Source organism: Coturnix japonica, chromosome 5, assembly GCF_054131305.1.
Source record: "Coturnix japonica strain WE chromosome 5, WE-NBRP24, whole genome shotgun sequence".
Lineage (NCBI taxonomy): Eukaryota > Metazoa > Chordata > Aves > Galliformes > Phasianidae > Coturnix > Coturnix japonica.
The window spans coordinates 12,697,996-12,720,764 of NC_140667.1; the positions used below are offsets into that span (position 1 = coordinate 12,697,996).

General features: G+C 43.0%; 1 long non-coding RNA gene across 10 annotated transcripts in view; it reads right to left on the reverse strand.

The window, feature by feature from the left end:
- Window positions 1-226: 226 nt before the first annotated feature.
- The window catches only part of LOC107314540 (uncharacterized), a 195,346-nt gene continuing 172,803 nt past the window's right edge, over window positions 227-22,769 (reverse strand). For 5 of the 10 annotated variants that reach the window (XR_014947034.1, XR_014947026.1, XR_014947032.1 and 2 more), the window contains one exon: window positions 5,347-6,574. This is a non-coding gene — a long non-coding RNA (uncharacterized LOC107314540). Of the gene's footprint in view, window positions 569-2,054; window positions 2,187-5,346; window positions 6,575-22,769 lie in introns of those variants that run through there. The other 5 variants (XR_014947028.1, XR_014947029.1, XR_014947035.1 and 2 more) reach the window with 4 other exon arrangements.

Below are 22,769 nucleotides of genomic sequence, written 5' to 3' on the forward strand. Positions count from 1 at the left end.
AGTGCACTAGAAATGATGGTGGTAATACTGAATGTTGCAAAGTTCGTGTCAAATGGGTCCCACAAATGCTCACGCAGGAACACAAATAACACTGTACACAAGTTTGTCAGGACCTATTGAACAAACAAGACGTTGAAGGTGACAGTTTCCTGGATTGCTTCATTACAGAAGTCAAGCCCTGATATCACCACTATGAACTGGAGTCAAATGGCAACATGTGACTTACCTGTTGAAGAAAGAGTTCAAGACACAACTCCCAGCAGTGTGTGCTGTCTTTTGGGGATAAAAAGGGGTGATCCTTCTGTGTTTCCTGGAATCCAGATAAATCATTACAATACTGACTGAACTGAAGGCGGGCCAGAAATGACAACCTCTCTCTCGCAACATGATAATGCCAAGCTTTGCACCAGCTTGAAGGCCATGGAACACACTCTCAACCTTGGCTGGACTGTCCTTCCACACCCACTGTATAGTCCAGATTTGGCACCGTCCGTCTTCCATCTGTTTGGGCTGATGAATGATGGACTGTGTAGGCAACACTTCCCTATCAATGATGACATCATAGCAGCTGTAAAACAGTAGAACACCTCCACTGGTGCAGATTTTTACAAGCATGCAGATCACAGGCTAAAATGCATAGCTAACAGTGGTAGCTAATGCTGAAAAATAGTGTTCTGTAATACTGAGAATTTGCTCTATCACAGTTACTGTGCTCTTTGTATCTACTGTAGATCCCACGGAAATAGAAAGCATTACTTTCAGAGAGATCTATGTCCATAATTCCCAAATAGTCCATCACTTGACTTACTTGACATCACCAAGCGTTTGGCAATAACACTGTTTCTGTACATCACTACTTCTCTTGTATTCTTGTCCTATTTGTTCCTCCAGCAGACAACACAGAAACTGTTGCAAACCCAGATGGCTGCATTAAATTATAGTTCTACTCTGGTCACCAGTTTGCTCACTAGGTTTCTGAATAGGTATGGGTATTTGGGCAAGAAAACACTGAAGCTGCTGACACAGCACATGTCTCAAACAAACTGCCTCAGCTTCTGTAATGCAATGGAAAGTGCAGCAATGACAGCAGAGCTGCTAAGTCTGACACAGCAGCTAGTGATGACTAGATGAAACACAACAATCATAGGCATATAAACAAAGAAATGAAGCTGCTTACCTTTGGAAGCCTTCAGAAAGGCACTGCCAACCCTTAAATGAGGTCTGGGAAGGGGTGGAGCCAGGATCTACCCCTACCAGGTGCATTGCATTCAGCTGAGCTCTCCTAGGTTGGCATTGCCTTCCTACCAGGTGCTCAATCACTGGTTCAGGCCATGACTTAGCATTTCCAGTACAGCTTCCCAGAAAACTCAAGGGCATAAGATTTAATTCATCCTACCTGGGATCTGTTTTAAAAGGTTTATTTGCAGCTTCAAGAGTTTGAGCTATTCTCAGCTCTCTCTTCCCTGAAAAGTGGCATTTAATGATGAGTCTCCAAATAACAACTGAGCAGCCTTTTTAGCTTTCTCTTCATATCCTTCTAGCTTGTCTGAGGCCTCCTGTCCTGGGTCTCCCACTCTGCCTCTGAGAAACTGCTGAGAACCAAGAGCTATCGGGATACCAGGGCCCCCTGAGAGATAATTTGGGAAAAAACAAAACAAAACAAAACAAAACAACAACAAAAAAACAAACAAAAAACCCAACCAAACAAAAAAAAACCCACCAACATTATTTAGAGCTCCTTTATCTTGCCCTCTCCAAGCAGTTAGGGAGCAAAGCATGCATGGCTACGCCAGGAACTACCTCCTGAGAATCCATCAGTTGAAGACTTGGGGTACTTCATAGCAAGCCATCTGTTATGGAACAAAACATCCAGCTTGGTCAATGCTCGTAGCCCTCTGGGGTTGGCAGTCTCTGATTATCAGCATGTTTGCAGTACCAGAGGCATTACTTGATGCAAAATGATTGCTCTCACTTTGCTATCCCTTTTGTCACATCAACTGGGAATCCCACTGAGGAAGATACAAAATTAGCCAAGCGCTACCCGGAGACATATCAAAGTGGACTGTGTCGCGACGGGTGGAGTGGGATTTTTGCCTCCAGTGACATTCACATTGTTCACACTCTTTTTACATTTTGCTGCTGCTCACACAATCACAGAAGCTATTCTTAGCCACAGGGAGTTTAATCTAAAAACATAATAATAATAAAAAAAAATTAAAAAAGAATACAAACACACACGAAAAACACCTCTATGAACCATTTCTAAAACAATAACTTGTGGCAGGGAGGGAAAAGGGTTGGCCTAAACATGTAGCCCTCTTCACCAAATAAGGATCCTTGTAAATGTGGCTCCAAGTGCTACAAGGGTTAGGAAATACTGGGAGGGCTTTGGAGTCCAAGAGTGAATCAGCATGGCCATCACGTCACACCCTCATGAATAATACCTCTTACTTCCCTTGAATTGTGCATTGTGATAAAGACCTAACTGCCTTTTTTGGTATTCCAGTGTCTGCCCAAGAAGAGTTGGATATGAAATTAGGTTTCCTGTACCTTAATAGATTAATTTAGTTTGAACTAAAAATGAGGGCACATGTACTGTCGGGAGCCAATAAGCCTCAAAAGACATATGTTTCCTTTTTTCCTCCTTCTTTTGTGCTTTGCTAGTTAAAATGTCAATTTTAACTGATTTTCTCCAAATTTTACTACTGTAACATCTTCATTTGGGAAGAGGAGGCATGCTAAGTGGTGGATGTCTAATGATATTGCATTTCAGCAAAGCTAGACCCTGCAAAGTCATGCACATCAGCTGCTGTTTTTGCTCCATGTAGTGCAGCAAGCACATGCAGAACCAAAGGTGACATCTACATTGCTCTCTGCTTTGGTTCTTGGGACTTAAGGATGTGTTTCTGTGGCACTGGAGAAGTATTAACTCCTTCTGTTGCTCTTGAAGTTTTCTGTTTTAAGAGCTGTACTTGTCCAGAATTCATGAGTTCGACTGACCGTTTTCTGACTGTGGGAAGAACACCCTGCTGTTATTATTTCAGTGCATCTCATGGCAGAAAAGAGGAAGACTGCATCATCTTATTTAGTGGTGGATATTACAGCAGAGATCATGGGTGACAACAGACAAACAGAACCAAGGAGAGAACTGTGCTTCCAGTGGGAATGCACACACATTGCAAATTCCTCGTATGGCAATGTTTCCTTTTCCACCAGAGACCCATAACATGTTTCCCTCTCACACAGAGGACACAGACAGGAATTTCCATGCTGACTGTCAAGACAGCATCCTTATCTAAGGGGAACTTAAGATAAAACTTTCTGTGGAAAAAGTCTGCGACCTGGTGAAGGTTGCTAAGTGTCTCGGACAGCCCTGTCTGAACTTTTTGAAACTTCCAAGCCCTGTGTTGTTAAAGGAAGCCTTCACATTTTTACCACTGGATGAACACTGCCCCTCTAGTGCTACATATATAGGGCTGGCAGGAGACTGCTGTGCCCAGCTGAAAATGAAAACGTACTGCTGCTCATTTCATTCAGAGGATGTCAACATGAGATTTTAGGACAGGAAATAAAGAGAAAAAAAAGGGGGGGAAGAAAGGTAATAGGGACACTGAGGACAGAGAAAAGGAATCCTGTCAAAATCTTTCTCAGATCCAGATGCCTTATTGTCTTCCTATCTTAAAAACCATCAGTTCTAGAAAATTCTGTCAGAATTGGTATAAAACTTTGATTCTCAGACAACGGTCTCTGCCATAACGTCCTCCTGGAGTTTCCACACCTTGAAGGGAACAGAAATCAATATTTGTGATAACTTCAAGGCTTGTTGCCAATTTTTCTACTATCTCCTTTTTCACGTGCAAATCCCTACCACATTCAGTAGCTCAGTGGTACATTTGGCAGCTGACAAAAGGCTATATTCCTGCCAAGCAGAGTCTTGAAATCCTACAAATTAAACACAAAACTTGTTTATCCCACCAGCCCTGTATTTGGAAGGTGGCACTAGCTAATTCATCAGGCCTCATGGCACAGGTTTATCATAGAATCACAGGATCACTTGAGTTGGAAGGGACTCTTAAAGGCCATCTAGTCCAATTACCCCGCAATGAGAACTGCAAGGAAAACCTACACCACCTGACCAGGTGGTCAGGACCCCATCCTGCCTGACCTTGGGCGTCTCCAGGGATGGGGCATCTACCACCTCTCTGGGAAACCTGCTCCAGTGCCTCACCAGTGCCTTTTGAGTAGGTTCTCCAACTGCAGTCATAAAAAGCTGCTCATGTTATGACCAGCAGCATCTATCACCTAGTGCCACAGGTAAGGGCAATGCAAGCAAATGGCAAAGCACTCACTGAAGAAGCATCTCCAGCCTTCTCAGGGCCATGCCATACATTTACATCATAGCACTTTCTCCTCAGAGACAGTAAACTCAAAACTTTGGTTTGTAGTAAAACGTGATTTCATGCTGCTAAGAAATACACCATCACACTGTATCAACTTACTGCTTCAGCCAGTTATCACAGAAGATAAAAAGGCCCAGCACTTGTGCTGAGTGTGGTTTTGGCTGCCTTCGTTATCTCCCCTGGTTTCTGTGCTGGAGTCCAAGACATTTTTGTGGTCACCCGCAGGCTGTGGTGCTAAGACCTTGGGGGCAAGGTCCCTCCACCTCTAGGGTGCCCCAACATAGTATGGGGCACAGCAGAACCCTCTGCCTGGTGCTACCATTACTGTCACTGCCACTCTGATGCTGGAAGGAGCTGAGCTTCCAGCCCTCTTGTCTTCCTTCTTTCCTAAAGAGGAATTTCAAATAACTGTGTCAGGAACACCCTGGAATTTCCTAGTGATTGCTGATAGCAGATGAAAGCCACTGAAGAACAGCATCAATGATTATGATGATTAATGTTTCTTTCCATATGAATACTACTGAAGGAGGAGGGCCTGTGTGCTTTCAGAGAGCAAAATTCCTTTGTCTTGCTCATTTGCCCCTCTCAAAGACCTTTCCTTTCCTTTTTTTTTTATTTTTTTTTTCTTTAAATCCAAAAATGGCTCATAAGAAAGTAAGTCCTCCCGGCCTCACAGCTTGTGTTGCTATTCTAAGCATGTCCTCTGAAGGGTGGTCAAAGTTAAACCAACAGTTTTTCAGGTCTTTTCCCTCCCCTTTATTCCCCCCCCCCCCCCCCCCCCCCCCCACCTCTAAGGGGACCCCATTTTAATTATTATTTAGGAAAAGACAGCTGCTTCCTGTTTGTATCATTAATTTATTTTGTTTCCTGAAGGGAAGCTTTGGTGAAAAGAATCTGTGGATAGCTGGAACATCTCACAGAATATCACTGGCTGCACGGGCCAAGGTTAAATACAATAGCTAGGTTTATTTTTAAATGATTATTCTTTTTCTTAGTTCATGCCAAAGCAGAGTCAAAAATTCTAGCACATGTAACTAAGCTTTTACAGTAAATTCTGCCTTACATACATAAGTCCCCAGAAGGGAGACAGGCATTCTTAGTTACAACAAAAGCTCAAACACTGATTTCTCCCCAACTATTACGAAAACCAAGGCCAGAGGGAGATGAGGTGTGGCTCCCTTTCTCCTATTTCTCAAAACCTTGCACTCTGGTAAACTTGATACATTAAAATCAGGTCTGACCATCATGATAGCCTTCCACAATAAGATGACTGCCTTGGTGCATGAGGGGGTAGCAGAGGATGTTGTTTATGCCATTTTTAACAAGGCTTTCAGCGCTGTCTGCCGTAATATCCTCATAGACAAACTGATGAAACATAAATGACATAAATGGACAGTGAGGTGGCTCGAATGCTAGCCGAACAACTGAGCTCAAGTGGTTGTGATCAGTAGCATGAAGCCCATCTGGAGCCCATTCACTAGTGGTGCACCCCAGGGGTTAATACCGGGGCCAGCAGTGTTTGACATCTTCATTAATAACTTGGATGATGGGTATGAGGACACCCTCAGCAAGTTTGCTTGTGATACAACACCGGGAGGAAAAGTTAAAAGAGCAGATGGCTGTGGTTCCAACTCAGAGGGACCTTAGCATATGGAGATATGGGTCAAATGCATACATCAAATCTCATAAAGTTCAAAGGGCAATGGAATGGGTAGGAATAACTCCAGAGCACCGCTAGGAGCTGGGAGCCAATTGGCTGTCTACAGAGTTGTTTTACAGAAAAAGACCTTGGGTTCCTGGTGGGCAATGAGCTAATTGTAAGCCAGCAAAATGTCCTTATGGCAAAGAAGGCCATCCTGAGCTAATAGGAAGGATTGAGGGAGGTGATCCTGCCCCTATCCTCACTCAGCATTGAAGATCTAAGTCCAGTTCTGGTTGCCTCAATACATAACATAAATGTGCTGGAACGAGTTCAGCAAAGGCTCAGAAAGATGATTAAGGGATTGCAGTATCTGTCTTGAGGAGAGGATGACAGCTGAGGCTGTTCATCCCAGAGAAGAAAAGGCTTAGGGATGATCTTATCACTAAACATAAATACCTTACTGGAGAAGGAAAGATGGAGTCAGGCTCTTCCCAGTGATGTCCAATGACAGGATGGCAGGTGGTGGGCATAACTGGAAAGAAGAGAAAATCCATTTAAATACTAAAAAAATCTTTTTCTTTGTTTTGCTATGAAGGTGGTTGAACAATGACAAAGGTTGCACAGAAAGGTGTGGAGTCTCCAGTCTTAGAGATAGTCAAAACGCAACTGGACATGATCCTGCATGATTCAGTCTGGACTGAGCCAAGAAGCTGGAATACATGATCTCATGAGGTGTCTTCCAGCCTCACCTATACTGAACCTGAGACTGTGACAAGAGATCCAGGAGCAAACAAGGTGCAAAGCTCTTCCATGTCAGTCTCAGACTTAAGTCATATGACCAATATAATCAATGAACATGAGGAGCTGTGAGCTCCACTTTACACAGCGGTCTTTTGGAGAACTTTCGGGAGCATTTAAGACGGACCATTCCCAAGCCCTGAGCAACCACCCCACTTAGCTCCCATTCAACATCTCACACTTTGTCTGTCTTGTTCTTCCCATTCATTATAGCAGAGAGAGGCACCCACTGGCCCTGGCAGCCTCAATGCTGTCCGGCATTCCTGCTACAAGGAGTTATTTGGCACTAACACTACTGACCTTTTCACAAGACCAAAGATTACAGGAGGTTTTATTTATTGCACATGAAGTAACCCCTCATCCCCCATCCTGTTTTTCCTGGTTTCCTTTCTTTCGTTTGGTTCTAGCCTTCACTAGGAGCTTTCACATGCCAAGCTGCTTTGATGGAAACCACTACTTGAGAAAGAAAAATTGCACATACTCTTTCTTCTACTCCCTCTTCATATAGCTTAAAATTGAACAATGACCTTTTTTTTTTTTTTCTTCTTCTTTTTTTCTTTAAAAGAGTATTTAAAACAGCAAAGTCAGCCATGAAGGGTGGGATATGCTAAGATATGCTCAAAAGAATGGGGCAGAAGCTAAACAACAGTGGGCAAGCTTTTAAATGAAGTGAAAGCTACAATTTAATACTCACACTTTCACTGACTAAAATGACTAAAATGCTTTCCACACCCTTCCCTTGGAAAGCAAGCTCTTCCTATAGTGAACACTTAGATTAGAAAAGTCAAAAACTAATGAAAAGCAACCTTTTAAGTAAGATATCACATAAACATATTTTCATCTAAGCTGACATTATTGACAGTAAATCGGCGCAGGACTTTTGACAGATACTGATTGCTGCACATGGACTTGCATTAAAAAAGGTAGGGTGAGCAATGCATTCAGTGCCTGAAAATGTGTGTCCTCCTGTGCTGCAGAAATGTGGTACCCTCAGCTGATGAGCAGAATGAATGACTGCTGCAACCGCATGCAGAATTAATAATTCTGTCACATCCCAGGAAATGGTTCTTTCCCCGGGAAAGAAATAATATTACATTGTGCACTAATGAGCAGGCAAGAACCATGATTTGAAATTGTGATTGAATTTGAGGTTCGCCCCCCGGGGCTAACTGCAACCAGCTGAGATAGTTTTGCAGCTCGCGTCCCACTGGTTAGCACACGCATCGTGTCTCAGTCATTTCCCACCAATGCATGAGTCCAAGGCTGGGCTCCCACCACATGGCTGAGGCTGCATTAGGCAGAGCCCTTCAATTATAAAAGACTTGAACTTCCTTTTTATCCAGGAGATGGGTGGGAGTCTTTTGATGGTACCGTTTCCTGCCGGAGGGACAGAATTGGGAAGAAAAATAAAACTTTAACCTCTTCACTCAACTACGGAGAAGACAGTCTCGCCATTGGGCAAGGTTTATTCTGCTGGGAAGCTCGGGCTATTCCCATCCCGGGTATAACACAAGGTCAACAGCAGCAGTCTCCAGGAATATTAATCTTTCACCCCTCAGACCGTGCCACGGGTAATTAATCACTTGATTGCATAACTTCTTGTAAGACAGGAAAAATAAGCTGCCTTTGCCAGCTTTTTGGACAAGTTATTTCACATACATTTGAACTTTCTTCCAGTACTTGTTGGGTTTTGATTGCAATGAATGAATCGCATCCAAACCCTTTCCCGGCCACAGAGGAGCCAGACAGCATGGAGGCGCATTATGTCCCAAGGTGCCATCAGGGAGCGGGACACTCCTGCTGTTCTGGGGGGTTCCCTCCGACCTCCCAAGAGGTGGGAAGGTCCAGCTTTGCACAGAGCAGCTTGGCCTGGGGGGAATAGCAGAGTACTGCGTTTACCCTGCTTTTTACATCTGCATGTAATTGAAAGCAGGATCTGGCCAAGATGCCGTTAACTCTGGAGAGCTGGAACTCACTTAGGAGCAGGGAAATCCTGAAGTTTAATCCTAGAAAGTTAAGTTTCATGCTACAATCACCTGGGACATGATGCAGTGATGGGCCCAGCTGTGGGAGACCTTCAGGCACTGAAGCTCACGTAAAGCTGTGAGGAACATTGAGCCAAATGCACTGCTGGAGTGACTGAGCATCAGCTAAACCCACCTCCTCCTCCATGCTGTGGGACTCATTCTTCCCTTATTTGTTAAACAGGGATGAAAAAAACATTTATTTATTTATTTGTAATTGCTCTAAGTCACATGTGGTAATGAAATAGAAAACAAGGTGCAAAACAAGGTGCCCAGAGGCTACCTCATTTCTCAGCTCGTGTGGACAACAGCCAGCCCATTCCCAACCCTGAGTTTCTGACCTCAGAAGTGCTCCCTGGTGCTGGTGAGCCCCTTGGCAGCCCCAAGCATCCACTTGCCTCCTACACTAAAAAAGCAGACAGCAACTTTACTTAGGCTTTTTGGATTGCCCCAGCTAAACTGTTGGTGAAGCTTCACACTCAGCTTACCTGAAGTTAGTTAGCCTGAGGCTGACGGTGACATAGAAGGGTTCAGATATAGTCACAAGTTAGGGCAGTGCCCCCCCCCACTCCCCGAGTCCTGAAGTGAAGGGCTCTTGGTTCTGCATGAAGAAGAAAACTGGAAAAAAGTTTGGTGGCCACAAAGATCAGAGCTGGTCAGGGCTGATGGATGAAAGTGCTATTCTTTAACAGATCTTGGAAAAGCAGTCAGGAAGCTCGGTTTGAAAGTGTTCCTGTGAAGATCACTTTATCCTTTGGCTCTACATAGTCCTTTGGTAAAAACAGAGAATCATTTCCCCATTTTAAGTGTTTTAAGATCCTTGCGGGAAAGACGCTAACAAAGCGGATAGCTTAGCACTGCGTGTTATTAAGTTATTAAGTGTTAAGCTGCCTGCTACAGTGTCATGGGTGACATGTAAATGCTCACAAGCAAATGCAGCTTTCCAAAGCCACACTGACTGAGTAAGGACAAGTGAGGAGAGTGGAAATCCTGTGAACAGGATGTAGGCACATTGCACCCACTGCTGCGTATGGGTTATGTTTGCATCTCTGCTTGCCGTTAAGCAACCTGGTGCTCCCCAGTGCATTCTCACACTGAACAGAGACTCTCACATGTCCACAGTATTAGAGACCACCAAGAAAGATTCTGTACCTTTTCGGCTGGTGGCTCTGGATCATGCTTTGTACTGAAAAAGCATCTATCAAATGTGCTGTGGTGAGAGCTCTGACATCTTCTCAGCTGTACATGCTAATGCATGCTCCTCACTATGCAGTGTGTGAATACAGGCAACTCACACTCCATCAGGCCACGGTTATAGGGCTATCAAGAACAGGTCATCCAGATGAATTCACTCCAAATCTGGTATTGCACCAATGTAATGACATGACATTGCTGAAATACAGGCAAATGAAAAACAAGGCCAGACACAGCTATTCCCCAGGTACCATTCACATGAACAAACAAGATAAAGTCTGGAAAGAAAAGCTCAGGAAATGGTTCTATTTACAGCTTGATCACACATCTTCCAAAAGCAACTGAGCCAGCTGGACAACTTACTATCTTCAACCACTCTCCTGCTGCCCCTCTAGATCGGTTAGCAATGAACTGAAAATAACTGAGAAAACAACCACCCAGGCTGTTGAGGCAGCATCACAAGAAAAGATAATAACTTCCAACAGACGATGGTGAGATGAAGGTAAAGACAGAATAGAGGGGCAGATGTCTTCAGCTGAAGGACAACTAAGTTACAGCAGGCAAGTAGATGATTTAGAGGCAGCAGCAGGAGAACCAGTAGGAACCAGTTCACTCAAATATGTCACAGCTCATGGACCATGAAGTATTCCAGTTTCCATCTGTGGAAACCCATTGCCAGCTCAGCCTCCTGCAAGAAGTCTGCTTAAACTGAAGTTTAGCTTGTCCTATGACAGGCAATGCAGAACCAGCTTAGGTTAGAAGTTAGAAGTCTCAGAGCAGCTGCAAAACTTAATAAGAAATAATACTTCTGGTCTGCCTGATCAGTACAGAAAAGCTTTACCCATCCTCTTAGTAGAATCATAGAATCATTAAGGCTGGAAAAGACCACTAATATCACCAAGTCCAACTCCAACCCACCCCTGCCAATATTCCGCTCTGAACCACATCACTCAGTGTCATATCTCCACATTTCCTGAACACCTTCAGAGGCAGTGACTCCATCACTTCCCTGGGCAGTCTATTCCAATACTTCACCTTCTTCACTTCCTCCTCTTGCTCTGCATCTAATGGCAGGGAAGGAAAAGAGAAGCAGCATAGCCTAATATATTGGGAGATCTCCGTATCGTGAATAGTTATGGCAGATTTAGGACAATATTCTGCCAGATATTGGTGCTAATCAACAAAGCTGTATTAAAGGGAAAGTCATTTTTAGTGGACTGAATCAGGAGGCAGACATTTCAGTTCATACAGTTGCATAGTTGCCCTTGGAGCATCCAAGTTGAGCAAGCCAACAGTGTTCTCTTGAGCAAAATTCAAACTGACATCTGAAGATGCATTTGCTCATCACTGTTGAGTGAACCCCTGTCCTTATCTTGACTTTTGTCCAGTGGTGGGTAAGTGTGGTTTTCAGTGTGGTGTCCACCATCATCAGATCCCCCCTTGCCACTTCTCCAGGAGTCTGAATGTCAAAATGTTTGGATGAATTGCCTTGCTAAGGTCAGAAACAATTATTATTCTTTTTCCCCCTAAATGATTAAAATCAAGCATTCCATTTTGATAAAGGTTAAATCACCATAGATTTTGTACACACTTGTAAGAGTGTGCGAATGTGAAAGTGTGGGTAGGAATTGTTGAGGACAGTATAATTGGGAAAGTTTCAGGTTGCATAATGTCTGGAGTCTGTAAGTTAATATGGGACTGCTGCTGCCTCATGCATTACAAATTTTCCTGAGCAACTTTGTAAGGCATTGGTGGGGTAAAGGAAGATTTTGTTTTTCCTATTTACAAAGCAGTTTAACCAATGAGACAACTAAATCAGTGGCTTTGGTGGGACACCCACTGTACATATCAATGTCCAAGAAATAAAAATTTCTCTGGAGCTCCTCTTCTAAATAAGATGAGAGATCCATGAGCACACTGTAATGCTTGTTTGTGGCTGAAGATTAAGATATAATACCGCATTTATTGACTTTGTTCTTTGTTCTCCTCTCCCATCTCAAAGATGGTTACAAAGAAATTCCAAACTCTTTAAGTTATAGATGTCTAAATATCTGCCAAATGTTTTCATCACTACCAGTTAAGACAAAATATCTCAAGACTATTTCCATTCCAGACAACATAAAGTTGGACATCTCTTGCAGAAGTGAGTGTTTTAGTTAGGTCTCCAGATTTCATTTTCTTTCTATTCTTACTTGTCTGCTTTGTTAGAGCTTCCTAATCAGTATTTGTCCTGTTCCTTCCAGAATCTTTCTTCTCTTGGAGATTTTCACACAAAAATTAGGAATGAATAACCACCAGCAAACTGCGTGGAATCAAAATGGTTTTGCATGTAAGTGGAGGAAGGATTGTGATTGGACACTGAAGACTCCTAGAAAGTGAATGTGCCCATCATGCCAACACGAACATCATTTAAATGAGTAAAATTAATAGAGCAAGATGTTCAAGAGTGTGTTGGTATACCAGAAAAGTGGTATTTTGGTTGTGATTTTCATTGCTAGTTTCCATTCCTAAGGCAAAACCTATAGCGAGGGCAATGGAATTCATGAAGGTAGAAGAGGATTTCCAGGAACATGTGTCTTTCCAGGGATACCTATTAATTACCTTAGCTCCTATATAGTCTAGGCCAAACAGCTGTAAATAACAACAATAATAAAAATCCCTCGTGGAACTTTGCTCACAATGAGCCAGTTGCTGTGAAGACATCAATCCTCTGGGCTGGATGGGTGAGCTATGAATTTGGCTGCAGAAGTTCAGTAACCAAGAAGAATCAATATTGTTGTTGGGAAGTTTTCAAGTTGCTGGCTTAGTTGGAAGCAGTGGATATCCAGTGTTTCTGCTAGGTACCATTAACCCTCTCATCTGCCACACCTCAGGCTACTCCCACTTGAACTGGAGGCACAGTTTGCAAGGCAGATGGGGCACAGATGTCCAAGAGCATAGAAGGTACGCTGTACTGAAAACTTCCTTGATAGTTTGGCCATGGTATCACCGTTTGGATGTATCAGGGTCTTCAAGTGATTCCACTGGCTTTACTGGACTAGTATTCTGCAAAAGGAAATTTATTTAGCCCACCAATATGACCTTTACTGAACAGCTGCTTCCTGTCTCCACCACTGGCTCCAAAATTGAAAAAAAAAAAACAACACCAAACCTGTCTCTTGGCCCAGAGCTTTAGGTATTCATATGACGAAGTCAGTCATAAAATCCCCATGATGCCAATCAAGGGGAGCCTAAGATCAAACCTTAACCTTGGCACTGCACTCCCACTATAACATCCCCCCCCCATCACTCCAGGGTGCGGTGCCTTTAGTTCCAGCCCTTTGCATGCCAGGAAAAGTAGAGACATGAAGAGTAAAAATAGGTATTAAACAGAGGACAATTGTTGCCATTGTGTGATAGCAACCTCGCCTCTCTGCTCTTGCAGTGATGGCGCACACTGGACACGCAGGCTGTCTTGCAGACTTTCTTGGATCACTTTATAGACTGGTTGTATTTTTTGTGGAGTGGTATGTTCACTTTTCCAAGCAGAAAGTTTTTGTTTTCAGAAGTGCTTCTGAAGCCTATGCAAAACTTTCTATCAAACCAGGTTCTTGCATACAAGCTCATACTGCTGTTCATGCCAACTGTCAGTCAATCCAATGTCTGTAACATGAAGGGGAACTTTCAAACCCCAAATCCAAGCTGAGAAGTCTGTGTGCCAGCAGTTACCTTCAGCAGATGACTACGGGGTTGACCTGCACCATCAGGCAACTTGTCATCCTCTAGCTATCAGATCACAACCAACATGACCACAAACACACATGAAAAAAGCAGCTTTCGATTCTTGTCAAGTGCTGAGAGAAGCTGAAAAGTGACCAGTGAAAGAGTAAAACTTCACTTGGCCAACATGTGTTAAAAATTGTTTTCCTGCACAAGGACACTTCATACAAGGAAAAGTAAAGTTGCAGCTTTCTAGAAATAGGACATAGCGTTTTATAATTCCTTTCCCCTGTTACTATGCAGAGCCACCCCACCCACATTAAACTGCTGTCTGACTCACTCTTGTGTCTCGCTTAGAGAGAAAGGCTTTCCACCAGTGGGGGCACCTGGTCAAGAACATGACATTCAGGGTGGTGTTGCATCTTTACACTTCAAACCACTTTAAGTAGCTTTATATCTATGACTACAGGGACCTTTACTTAGACATAAGCATTACCAGTGTAAGAGACATGTTGTCATATCCTTGCTGTAAGTAAAGAGATCAGGTCCACTGGAAAATTAGTCTTCTTGGGCCAAGCTGACTCAATGGCCTGGACAATAGGACATCTCTTCTGTATCAGTTCATTTGCCATGTTGTGCTCCTCTGGCAATGTTACCCTCTGCTATTCTGGGAACACATATTTGACCTTTGTTACAGGGGTTTATTGTCAACATGTGTCCACCGGGAGCCTCAGCAACTTCTTCTATTGTCTATTGTCTTATAAACAGTCTTATAAAAGCACTACCGGAAAGCCAATAATGCACCAAAATGGAAATTGCTGGTAACTCAAAAGCTTAACTTTCAACTTCTGCATCTTACAGTGGTAGAAGAGGTGAGGCACAGGGGAAGGATGCAGCCTCCTCTCCTCTGTGTCCCTAAGCCTCAGCATATAGCTGTGTTGGGATGCAGTACGGCCCTGCTTCTGCAGGCTTGCTAGATGCATTGTGAGAAGGAGTCTGCTGATTCCACACTGTGTTAGCTGGGGATACTAGTCTTCAGTGGCTTCGAGGGGAAAATAACAAAAAGAAGAGAGAAAAGCTGATGGGAATGATACTTTGCAAGCTGACTCTAAAGTGAAATGTTTTTTCTTCTTGACCAAAACTCCCAGTTTGTGGCTGGGCTATTGTGGTAAGCACATAAAAGATGCTTTTTTATTGTTAACAACACTGAAGTACCACATCTTTAGACATGAATGACACAAAACCATAGGAGCATCTTCACCCAAGGGAAGGCTGATAGCATACTTAGGAAATGTCCCATAGAGACCAGTTTAGTAATCCTCAGTTTCATTTCCAAAATGCTATGTGCAGAGTCTGAATCCTCTCTGACTTTTGAGATGGTCCCACCACTTCCAATTTGTCATCTGCCTGCCAGGCAAACAAAGTACATTTAGGGAAGAATCAGATCTCCCCTGTATGGAAAATTAAGCAGCTTCCAGTACGCAAGCAACAGGCAGGGATGGTTCAGCACTGACAATTAATGGCTTTTCCTGGTCCACCAGGCTGGGTGGAGCAGCAGGAACAGAGAAAATGGGATAAGCAAAGACCTGTATCAGACCTGTATCAGTGCTGCTGCCAGTGACATTCTATCCTCTTTAGTGGTAGGGCAGGGGAAGAGGATATTTCATTCCTCAACAGTCATCAGTAGGTTCCAGAGCTAAGTTGGCTCCAACTGGTAGGGTATGGTGTGCTGCCAACTGGTAATGTTAAGTCAGGATGAAGTGAAGCTGTCAATATGACTAGGACTAAACAAGCTTGGAAGGAGCAGGATAAAAAAAAAAAAAGAAAAACCAAAACCAAAAAACAAACAAAACATGAAGAGAACAAATGAGGAACACAAAAGAGATACTATGGGCTCTTCTGTGGATTTTTCTGCCCTCAGCACAACCTTTTTCATGCTTTGACAACCATCAGTGCCAACACTATCCAGTGCTGCAGTAGATATCTACTTGATTGGTGTGTAAAGTAGTATTTTCACATTGTACAGCTTGGTTCAGGGAACAAAGGGACACAGAAAGAACTTCAGGGCATGTGCTAAGATGGATACAGCAGATCTATAAGGAAAACTATAGCATAAAATAATTTGCAGGCATCTGAGTTCTCAGAGATGGCATTAGTGATTGACTGTCTATCCCAGCATATAAACAACGTCTGAAGTACCACTCACCCCTCAAATATACAATTGTTTCTGCATACAAAACACCTCCAATAAATTAACACGATTAACACTCACACATTTTTTCAAGTACCTCTTTTAGTCATCATTAATAACTGAATTTTGGAATTACAAATGACCTGTTCTTTACTAATCTAAATATGATGCTGCTTCTCAAAAATGAGGTCAAATTTCTTAAATCGGGCAATTGCAGATGTGCCCTGAGCAGAAAGAACTGTTATTAAATCTGAAAAGTTGTGGTGTTGCCAAAGAAAACCAACCAAACCAAACAAAAAACCGTGAAAAACCAACCAAAACAGTAAAGAAAGGAAAACTCTAGATAAATCTGTATCATCATACCCCCAGTGGACCTTTAAAGATGGAAGACTTCATTTTCTCCCTAAGACTAAATGGTAAGGAACACACCTTGCTGGGTGTGTGCACCTTCCCCTAAAAAAAAAAATTACCTCTTCACATCCAGCCTGTGAGGAAATGTATCTCTGTTGTGGTATAGGTGAGGAGAAGGGGCACAGACATTTGGAGGGGAGATACTGCTTGGTTTCAGGACTACTCCCATCCTTATAACCAACCTTTCACGCTCCATTAAGTGGGTACTCAGCTTTGGCTCCACAACTGCATTATTCAGCCTATAGTCTCTCTGCTCTGATTTCACTTCTCCTTCAAATTGCATTGCTATTAAAACATGGAAGTAAAGCAGCTGTTTGGACCCTAAAGCTTGAAAACCTCAAGAGTCACAAATCTTCCATTTATGCCTTTCTTATGTGGTCCAGACACATTTTTCAGGCTTGTAGCATCGTCTGAGCCCTGTTTTCCTTTATTTTGCCTCTGAAATTGGCACTGAAGACTGTTTGCACTATGTAATCGAAAGGTATATTTGTTGCTGCAGCAATACATCTCGCACGGAAAATGGTCTCTCTCATTTCTTCCCCCAGTAATTCTCAGAGCAGCTTGGCACTGTCAGGGACAGGTGCTTAAGAAATGCTGATATACAGCAATTTCATGTTATTGCACAAAGCTGAAAGTTGTTTGCATATTAATATAACAGAGAACTACTACTGTGCTTTGACTAAAGCTTGGATTTATTAACATCACGCAGACTGGGAATGTGAATGGCTGGCAAACCTGCATGCTCAAGCATCTGTAGAAAGACATCATGAATTAAAAACCCTTATTCCATTAAGAAATGATTTCAGAAATCCAGAGTACAAGTGGAGAGTGCTGGTTGGCTACTGGTGATGTCAGACACATGTCAATAATATTACTTAATGGGTTTTCCTTGTCTTTATTCATAAGTTCCAGCTCTTTGCCCTGAAGGGTAATTATTACACTTTTTGGGTGGTTTTGCTCTTTTGGCCTTTGGCCTCATGCCTCAGAAAGCCACCCAGGGTATCCAATCTCATAGAAAGGCTTTGTGGCCAGTTGTGTTTTCTGGAGTAAGGACTTTTTTTCCTAACTTAACTAAGCCACGTAAATGTTTCACAATCTCTTTGGTTTCCATCGGTCCTACAACGTCATTACCCACCCGAAGGGACAGCTACACCCCGTGTCTCTGGCAGTATTGGGAGGATGCTCATTTTTCTTGGAGAAAAACAACACATAAGAGATCATCTTTTAGGTGAAAGGACATTCTGGAGAAGCTGTTTTACTTAACATTGCACATTAACGCCATTCTCAGGTCTTCAAGCATATTGCTACCAGCACTGAAATTTACCTGTTTTAATACTTTGCAGAATACGTTTGTTGTTGTTGTTGTTTATTCTGAAGCTGAATGACAAGACTCTTTACACATGCAATTTCAGTTTGCTACAGATTTGAAGCTGATTTTTATGCCATATTATAACCATATTTATTGAGGTTCCCACATTCTGTCAAAGTCTGTTTACACAAAGAACATTTGTTTTCACTACTGCTTGCGAGGAATGAATATAATAAGTGCCAAGGGATTTTGAGAAGTTGAGAGAATTAGTATTTGGAAACAATACATTCAGCTATTTCTTAGGGGGAGATTCATGGAGCACAGACACATTCTCCACTAAATCTATCAGGATGAAGTAGTTCTCATGGAGACAAAGCATATCCAGCCTCTTCTCAAGTTTCAAGCATTTTATAAAATCAAGAGAGTTGTTGGAAAAAACAAGAGCATTTCTTTCTCAGAGAAAATGGATAAAGTAGGTTAAGATAATTTTCCTTGTTGAAATGAAAATCCAAAGCCTGGCACTGAAAACCAGCGTCTGCCTGCTGCTGAGCAGCATCCTTTCTTCTTGCACCACATCGCCATGATGTGTGCTGCAGGAAGAGTTACAAGCAAATTACTTGTCAGGGGTGGTTTGCTGTAGCTTTAATGCATTCCCATAAATTTCAGCACACACTGGAAATGGTAATTCTGATTTTAAGACTATCATAAAGCATATTTTAGCTCACTGAATGTTGCTTGCGGCTCTGAATATGTAGGGATTTGCCTCAACAGTTCAGTCTCGAAGGTTGATGTTATGAACTGTCATAGGTAATTCCAAAGCATTGGTTTTTCAAAGGAGGAAAAGATTTGGTGGAAAAGGATTCACCTATGCCCTGTTTTGTGGTATTGTTTAGAAAATACACAGATCAACTCCTAGAAAAGAAATACTCCTCTCGTTTGCTATTGGGGTGCAGTTTGAGTGATGGCTCCCCAAAATCAGCATTAGCATAGCCAGTTGCAAGTGCTGACACTTCACCAAAATCCATGCAAATTGATTATAGGTATTCCAATACCCTTTACTTTTCAAATATTCCTAGGAGATTTTCTCTGCTCTCTAGAATAATGAAGTACATAACTGGTTGCTCCCTTCTTAGCAGAGTTCTAACAAGCAAGAAACATGGGGATATTTCCATAGAAGCATAATTAAAATGAAAATATAAACCCTTTTCACCAAGCCTTTGACGGCAGATTTCTTTTGATGTAAATGTACAGTTGAATTGGTACATTTAAGCTGTGAGTGAATACTGGAAAACACCTGTAATCTCTGATCTGTCTCCTAACATTATTGCAGTATACTGTAATACATTTGTGCGCTTTCTCATCTTGGTTGTTTAAAATTTTAAAGTACCTAAGCATCAGCCACACAAAAATATTTCTAGAGGTTTGTTGTTAGAAGCTAAGCTAGAACATATTTATAATCCATTTTGTTTCTCTACCACCCATCACAAGCCCATTTTTTTTTGTTCCTGCAGAAACTACCCCAACATATGAGAGACATGGACCTGTTGGAGCCTGCGCAGAGGAGGGCCACAAAAACAATCCAAGGGATGGAACACCTCTACAAGGACAGGCTGAGAGAGATGGGGATGTTCAGCACAGAGGAGAGAAGGCTCCAGGGTAACCTGATAGCTGCCTTTTGTTATCTGAAGGGGAGATGCAGGAAGAAAGACCCTTTAGCAGGGTCTGTGGAGACAGAACAAGGAGAAATGGTTTCAAGCTCCAAGATGGTAGATTTAAGTTAGATATAAGGAAAAAAATCTAGAATTGCAGAACCATGGAATGGTTTGGTTTGGAAAGGACCCTTAAGGTCATCTAGATCCAAATCCTCAGATATTGGCAGGCCACCTGCCAGTAGAGGTGGTAGGTGAACAACTCTCAAAATCTTTGCTATAAAACTATGCACAGATGCAACCACTTCTGATCATGAAGACACTGTGTTTTTTAAAGATGTTCAGAGACCAAACAAATCTGGTAATGCATTGACTTCTACAGGCTTCATAGAACTATAGAAATCATTAATGGTGGAAAGGACTTCTAAGATCATCAGGTCCAACCATCAAACCATCCTCACCATGTCACATCCTTCAGTGCCACACCTCCTCAGTTCTTAAATGCCTCCAGAAACAGTGACTTCACAGTCTGTTGTAGTGCCCCAACACTCCTTCTGAGACTAAGTCTTTCCTAACCCCCAACCTCCCCTGGTGCAACTTAAGGCCATAATCACTCACCATTACTCAGGAGAAGAGGCCAACCCCCACCTCACCACAACCTCCTGTTAGGTCACTGTAGAGAGCAATAAGGTCTCCCCTGAGCCTACTCTTCTCCAGACTAAACAACACCAGTTTCCCCAGCTACCTCCTCATAAGACGTGCTCCAGACCCCTCATCAGCTTCAATGAATATTTATGATATTCAGCCGTTGTCTCTGCTGCTGCAGGAAAGCATCAAGAAAAGTTCCTCTCTGTGCTCCAGCACAAGACTTGTTCTCTCTCCTAGCACACTCGCTTAGGCAATAAATTAGTGACAGTGGATACTTATCTCAATTTTTAATGGGTAAGTGTACGATGACAATAGTGAAAATATGGTAGTTATAAATACCCCAAAGGTTATTCACAGGAAAAACTCACCTGTATGGAAGCCTTCAGTCTGCTGGGAACCACTGAGGCAATCTCCACCAAGGAGCAATTTCCGAGAGAAACTGTCCTAATGGTGGTCAGCCCTTATATGAGGTCTAGAGGAGGTGGAGTCAAGCTCCACCCCTTCCGGAAGCACAGCTAAATTATTCTCGCCTGTGCTCCCACAGCTGACCCAACACTTGCCACAGCTGATTAATCAGAGGTTCAGCCTGTGATTACCAATTTCTCATACAGTAAGGAACATATACATTTGAAGGGTTTCCATTATAGGGTAAGAAGTTGGCTATGGTAAGCGTGCTTGCTCTGTGCTACTGCTAAGCTTACTTGGCCATTGTGCAAATTTAGAGATGATGAACAAGGAGGGAGCTGTGACCAGTGGGTACTGCATGGCTTCTTGTGGCCCTTGCTCCAGGGATTGCATTTAATGAAGTTTCACTGGGAAAATACCATCTCAAGACTCCCACCATCCCTGCCCTCCAGGATAGTCACAGTTCCCTCCCAGCTGCTGGCTGTTTATCCTACCAAGGGTGCAAAAACAGGTTGAAAAGCCTGCCTGGAGGAAAGCAAAGCATCAAGCTAAAATAAGAAAAGCTAGTCACAGAGAGGAGAGAGGCAGACTCCTCTAGGTAATAATTCTCAGCATGGCCTAGAATACGCTAAATTGAGGCAGTCGGGAGGCATCCCCAGAGGTCTGTGCTGCCTCACTCTGCCGGCATGGAGATACAGGAGCAGCAGCCAAGAGCTTTTATCACTGGGCAAACCTAGCTTTCGCTTCCTTACATATTGCCAGAGGCTGTACTCCCCTGCTAGAAAAAGGGAAAGAAATTCAGGAAATCCCTTGATGGTGCATTCTCCAACCATCTGTAAAGCTACAGTTCCAGCTTCCCAAAATGGGGCAGCGATGCTCCAAGGTTTTTTTCTCAAGGGAAGGATGGGCAAAGGAAGCACAACCACTTCAGTTTTAGGTAGGATTATTATCATCATTATTATTATTTTTAAAAGGACAGTAAGTGCAGGAGCAGGTGAGAAGCAGCCTGAGCAGAAAGATGGGGAGAGCAGGCCTCTTGTGACACTGCTGTTCCTCGAAATTGGAGGCAGCCACACCTCTTCCCGCACACAGCCGGAGGCTTCCTTAGCTTCCTGTTATTAGAAAACCCTGGGATGCTGCAGCAAGAGACAGTCTTGTTAGCTAAGAGTTGACAGAGAAGGAAATAAGGAGGATCAGATGCAATGCAAAGTGCTTTTTCTTTGTTGTTGCAGTTCTGATTGTTCTCCGGAAATCTGAGGCTACTTATTAGCTCCAGTTCCTCAGAAAGAGCGTATGGAGCATCCTATACTAAGGCTCTCGTGTTGAGTACATCACATGGGATCAGTTTGGAAATGGAGAATTCAAAATTTTCTTCTTTTTTCCCTTTTCGCTCTTGTTGGATATGGACAGGACCCAAACAGCAAGGAATGGATGGGAATGGACAGTGGCCGAGTGCCTCCAGGCTGAGGTTGCTGTCATGCTCAAGCTGAGACCATTCATCTCATCTCACTTGTGGGCTTGTGTGAATGAATGCCCAGGGAAGCTGAGGGTGGGAGAGGAGGGAGAAAAATATCACAAAAAGAACAACAGGATGAATTTTCCATCTTTCTAGTTTTTGGGCAGAAAGACACACCACACAGGCCAGAGCACGGGAGCCCTGCGGAAGCAGGATTACACAAAACAACCACAAATTGCTAGAGGGGAAAATTATTATAACTGTTGCTATTATTATTACTATTACTATGGCTATTATTATTACTATTATTGCTGTTATTGCTATTATCATCATAATTATCGTCGTTATTATTACTAATAACATTGATGATGATGGACTACCCCTTCATCGGGTCAGTGGGAACCCTAAAACTTTTTGTTGCGTATACAAACAATAGCAGTGATGTTGTGAGCCCAGTAGCTGCTGCAGGGAGGGAAGACCCCAGCCCCATTCCCCCCGAAATGGGGCTGGGGGAGATGGCTGGGCTCCCTGGATTCCCCCACCTCTCTCACTCATCGAGCGGCTGCTGAGCCCGCTCCTCCCTGTGGCAACACATTATCATCATTTATTCATTCCGTGACCTTGAAATCCCTCTCCCTCACCAGAAAAACAACGAATCCCCATCAGAAGGGTGGGCTTGACAAAAGAGAGGGGGAAGGAAAGAAAAAAAAATAAAATAAAAATCGTGCAACCTCCCATGTTGCTTGTATTAGGTCAGATGGGAGAACTTATTTAATTAGTGACTTTTATAGGGCTTTATTTTTCGATGCCCAGTGGAGTAGTTAAGATTGGTAATAAGAAAGAAGTCTGGTCCCGTGCCAGTCCCTCTAAGACAATGGTGCAGGGAGGAAAGAGCAGAGCAATATATTCGAATGTTTTCAATGCCTTGGGTTTTCTTTCTTTC